This window comes from Lygodium microphyllum, chromosome 10 (assembly GCF_053477565.2).
Source record: "Lygodium microphyllum isolate KBCC chromosome 10, Lygodium_microphyllum_v1.1.10, whole genome shotgun sequence".
Lineage (NCBI taxonomy): Eukaryota > Viridiplantae > Streptophyta > Polypodiopsida > Schizaeales > Lygodiaceae > Lygodium > Lygodium microphyllum.
Window position 1 is genome coordinate 13,692,100 of NC_141144.1, and position 6,000 is coordinate 13,698,099.

Below are 6,000 nucleotides of genomic sequence, written 5' to 3' on the forward strand. Positions count from 1 at the left end.
TTTTAGGGTTTGTGTCCCTTCGGTATTTTAGGGTTTTCACAATTGTGAAATAGGATTTGCATCCTCTTTTGGGCATCCTACCCACTTCGTGGACTCTTGGCTAGTCATTGCTTGTGATGTATGCTTGTACATTGGCTTAATTAGACCTAACACATGCTATTTTGATTCCAAGTCCATGTTTGCAATGCATGTAACAATTGTGGTGGTGACAAATACAACTGTAAGTGATAATCAATGTGCACACAAGTGAGATCAAAGCTCTTAAAGTAGTAAAACCACAACATAGTGTCATGTCCATGAAGTAATACAAGTTTCCAAAACAATACATTGTAGCTTCATAAAATAATATCCTTCCAAAAGTAATGCCCAACACTCGTGCTTTAACTATCTTTGACCTTGGTTGACTATCTTCCATATTTGTTACTAACATGACTCCCCCTTTGAGATGAGTGCTAGTCCCATGGCACTCATATCAAAGATAGGTATGAGATTTTGGAATGATTGATGAAGTAGCTCTAAAAAAGTAATAGTCCTCATGGATGAGTAATGAATGTTTTTGAGATGAAGACTATTGCGAATGATTAATTTATGGGGTTAGTAGATGCTACAAATGAGGAGTATAGTGATACATGGCAACAATGACAATAATGTCAGTGACATAGCTTGTAGAAGATGTGCTGTTGATGGTATTTCTAATTGAATAAAGCTTGAATGGTCAAGGATTATTGTTTACCGCAGCACAGAGGAACGAAAAATGGAGCAGAAGTGCGGGAGAAATGGAAGAAGGAGACAACCAAGAAGGCACGGGACAAAGAAAGGAAAAGGCGTCCTGGAGGGAGGTTAGACTCTGAAAATCTGAACGATGGTGTCGCCTCAAGAAAAGAAAAGAGTAAAAGCGCGCCATTAAATATGAAGGCGCTCCCGAATCCTTGTAAAAAGAGCGTCGGGCTCACTACCATGCCAATTGTATGCATTAGTGGGAACGGGATAAGTTAGAATGGTGGGAAATAGGAAAAGAGGGCCTAGGCTAATGGCCGGCCATGTAAAAAGTGGGGATGACTACCCAAAAAGTAGGGCATGTATATAAAGTTCAAAAGTGAATGAGAAGCTCATTCTTGGGTGTGGCTAAAGCTTATTATTCTTCTTCTCTTGCTTCTTACCTTCTTGCTTGTGCTTAAGTGAGGGATTGGAGTGTGAGGGAGTGAGGGAGTGAGTGTGTGCGAGTGAGGGATCGTGGAGAAGAAGCTCCCCATCTTCTCTCTTCATCTTCCCTTCTCTTCTTCTCTCGTCTCATCTCGCGCGGCTATGGAGGATGGAGCTTGACGGCGAAGAGGGATTGAGGTTGCTTGAGCTTGCCACAAGGATCGTGGAGCTACCGGAGTGTGAGAGAGAGGAGGGAACTCCATCGAGTATCAAGGTAAGCTCACTACACCCACGAGGTAGGCATTGCGCGTCGGCTATGTGAGAGGTAGCCATGGCCGCTCGGCTTGAAACACTTGATTAATAAGCGGTCCGTAGGTCTCGGGGTGGAGCTCCGTAGCTCCCCTACATTTTGGTTCCGTTGCCGGGACCAACGGAATCGAGACTTGAGCGCCACGCGCATCGTATCGAGCATGGCATTAGGGTTTGCAACCTGAACCGGTGCTTGAGATAGTTAGGAGGATTATGAGGTTTTAATCCTTGGAGCAAGTAAGTATTTTGATTTGCTGCTGAATGTAGAGTAGGACCATCTGTCTTTATTTCTGTTTTTGTTTTCTGTTGCAATAGGTTAAGGGTAGGATAGGAAAAAGAAGGGAATAGAAGGGTTTAGCTGTTACTAGAGACAGGGAAGTTGGGGCACAGATTCAGACATCTGGCTGGTGGAGTGTATGAGATTAGTCTCTGAATCTACAATAGACTATGGGAGGTAATAAGAGGCACAACAGACTAGGGTGCCCACATTTGACACCCTGTTTTCTGAGACGACTGTGAGACTGGGAGCCCGGGAGAGAGCGAGAGAGGGAGAGAGCTGCGGGAGATAGCGAAGTGCTGACCAATCAAGCGCCCCATTGCTTCGAGGTATGCCAGACGTTCCCCTCTGTCACTCACATTGATTTGGAAAGTGCGGCATGATTTTGATAGAGTAGGCATTAACCTAAAGGTGCCGTGTGCAACTTGCGGGCCATCGGCTGCGCAATCGGACCAGTCCATCCGATTCCCAGAATCGGACTAGTCCGTTCGGTTCCCAGAATCGGACCGTCCGATTGCGAGAGTTGGACCGTCCGATTTCGAGAGTTGGACCGTCTGATTTTCATAAATCGGACCAATTGAATCTAATTCCCAGAATCGGACTAGCCCACCAAGTCGGGCCACGTGTCCGAGTCCCAAACTTGAGCCACTCGACCCATTGCAGTGATCGGACCACCTCTCGTCCGGCTAAGGGAAGTCGGACCAAAGTAAGACTAAACCCGCCCCGTCCAATTCCCAGAATCGGACCAGAGTACCAGAACTTGAATAGAAGTGATTCACCTTGGCCACAGTCATGGGTGCCCTGGTGATGTCTCTGACCCCCCACAGGGAACCCAGTTTGATCTTGGAAGTTGGATACCAGACAAGGTGACCGAAGATTCACCCCAAATAGCTAGACACTGGACTGACATAAGTGGGATTGGATGCAACGTTCAGCGACCAACCACCCAACTAATCAACCCTGAGGCAGGATAGGGAATGCAGCAGGGTCTTTCTGTAAGACTTTAGAGTGGCCAGGACCTGCACCGAAAGCCACATCAGGCCACAACCGGAGGCAGTTAGGCGGAGCCTGCATCAGGCATTCAGTGCATCCTCACCTCACCTTATGATTTCATCACCTAGGGTGCACTACAAGGGAAGGAAAAGCCTGCTTCCGCACGTAGCACTAGAAAGCACTAAGCACAGGTTGTGGATAAGATTAACGACGATTTTTAGTAACAAGGAGCTTAACAGGAAGCATAATAATATCAAGGAACCCACTACTAGGAGAGGATCCCAAGGCATAGCGGGCTACTAGGGAATTCCATCTGTAGGGCCTTGAGAGGACACGAAGATCCGGAGGACCGCAAGATAGGGAATCGGACGCCGCCAGAGCTACTCAAGTTGATCAACGACCCAGTGAGACGAGAAGCGGAAGCAATGTCAGGATCCCAAGGAGGATCTGGAGAGGGCAGACTAGACTTGGGAGAATTCCCAGTCATGGTGCAGGAGTTGGTCAACGAGTATGACTTGCTAGCCAGGACGGTAGTTCAGGGTAGGCCAGTAGAGGAAGTGGTAGCGACCCTAGAAGAGGAATGAAGGGCAATCAGAAGGGCGCTAGAGAGCATGATTGCCTATAACCACAAGCAAAGGGCTAGGAAACTCCAACAAGACGTGGATATGTACGAGGCCCCGACGCTTGTTGGCCCTGGCTGGAGCAGCAAAGGCAGGACCAAATGCGGAGAGAGAGCATGCAGTGGAGGCTGACTTGTCATTAAGTGAACTTGTAGCCAGGCGGCTCATGGACAACACATCCGCTGAGCAAAGTGCGGCAGCCTTAGCCACAGCCTTACTCTTAGGATTAGGGGTCACACAAGGGGCAAAGGGACAATCTAGGATCCCTATAGTGGCGAAACAACTGGACAAGTACAAACCTAGCAACGACCCATGTAGCTTTGTGGAGTAGTTCGAACAGGTTTGTGAAGCAAACGGCCTCATAGACCCTGCACAATGCTCCCAAGCTTTCGGGCTGTGCTTAGGTGACAAAGGGAGGGTGTGGTACACCAGCCTAGATGCAACCGAGCGTGGGAACTTTGCCCATCTTAAGGACCACTTTATCAAGAGGTTTTCTGAGGCAGGATACTTTGACAACCTCATCGTCCGCTTGATGAATGTCAGCCAGAGAGAAAAGGCGGACGTAAGAGACTACATCACACATGTACGTAGCCTCTTCAAGAGGATCTCGGCCAATGAGCGACCTAACGAAAAGGTTGTGTCTACAATGTTCATAAATGGAATCCATAGCGAGGAACTCTACAAGGCCTTGGCTAGTAACTCCACACTACACAGAGACGTGCTAGCTAGGGTTTTTGATGAAGTAATAAGAGTAGACGACCAGCTGAGGGAGCGAAGCATGAGGAACACTAGTTGGGACGGTGCAGGCGAGAGGGCTTTAGAGAGCGATCAACGACGTTGGGTGAGAGAGGAGCTCTAGTGCGTGGGATAAGGGAAAGGGAGTCGACCAAGGCTAGGACCTGGCAGAGGTGAGGATGGAGCTTGCGCGCTTGCAAGAACAAATAAGAAAGCCTATGCGAGCCCACGTGCAGTGCGTACACTGTGGTGGAAACCACCTCCCAGTCGAATGTCAAGATCCTAGATCTAGACCGTGTTCAAACTGTGGTAGGTTCTCACTGAGACCTCCGGGAATGACGTAGTGACGTGCATCAAAGAGTTGGATGACACTTTCACTACATTCTCTAGAAGCTATGAGAGACTTGACCTAGAACTTCTTGACGAACCCCTCGCATCCGATGTTCGCTCGTTGCCATGCACTTGGGAGGACTACGAGTTCATGACCGTCAAGTTTCCCAAAATTATGGATGAGCTAATCGCTAATTGCGAGATCTCAAAGGAGCAGGCTGTTCTCAGATGACTAGTCACCTCATACCGCAAGCCCGCTCGCTCGATGCCGGAACATGAACTGGAGGAGCTTGTGCAGCTTGCTAGCTCTGCTTCTCCATTCTTGCAACTGTGGTACGCGTTACGACTCCAATGGGAGAAAAAAGGCCGCCAGATCATGACTAATGCTGAGCAAAGGAGGGCAATCAAAGCAATTGAATGCGACCCTACGTACGTGGCACCTCTTTCATTCAGAGTTCTGGCCATTACATGCAACTTACACTTAGATGATCAGCTAACTGGCCCACCTGTACATCGACCAATTCCTCACAGAGGAGGAGTTGCACATTGCTAGTCGCCTCAACTCGGGAGACATATTCCATGATGTCTTAACTTACATCACTCAAGCTTTCCTGCAACCAGGCGAACTTGATCGCCATGCCCAGTTTGAATACAACCCTAACCTGTATACATGGCTTATGGCCAAGTAGCCCACCCCACACAACCCATGCAAGCCTTCCCTCCCCCGTGCCATTGGAAAAGAGGGAAGAAGGACCAGTGACGATCAAGGGACTGATCGAGTGAGGTAACAAAAGGGTGAAGGCTAACAATGCTCTACTAAATTCAAAAGAGGAAAGGAAGCAAGGAGGAAAAGATGCTGGTTGTAATTGTTTTTAAAAAAGTTTCATCTCCTTAAGTCTGCCCGGTAAACTGGCGCACATGTTTTTTTAGTATATGCTAGGAATGAAGCAAATCGTAACTCTAACGTTGACTGGGGTAATGACAGGCACATACCATGGCAGGACAAGGCAGACTTCCATTTACGGAAGTAGAAATGACAAATTATGGAATCAGCATCGAAACACGGGGCTTCAGCCAATTTACTTTCAAGCATACCATGAACCTGGATGAGGCTATCCGGAGGAGCCGACCGTAAGAGAGCTGGTGAACAAATGCAGCCTCCAAAAGTACGTCGAGAAAGTCGAGCAGGCTGTCGACTACAGCATATGCGCAGAGTTCTTGAGAAATTTCAATGAAGAACGAAGCTGTAGGACGGTCACGGTTAGGGAAGGTAATCAAGAAAGACGGGTACAGGTACCCCTTGACGCCGCCACTACTGAAAGAGCCCTGGGACTCGTGCCCAAAAAGGAAAGATGCCCAAAAAGGGACGTATACACCATGTTGGGAGTCAAAAAGGAAGATGTACACATAGTCGATGGAATTAGTCTAGCCGACATTCCAGACCCCGCGACAAAGATGCAAGCAAAAATGATCCATTCTCTCTTCTCCAGCCACAAGTACAATGCCTTGATGAATAGGATCAGCGTACCACTGCTAGAGAGCATCACGGCAAGGGTCCTAAAAGAGGTGGACTGGAGTCCATAAGACTATAAA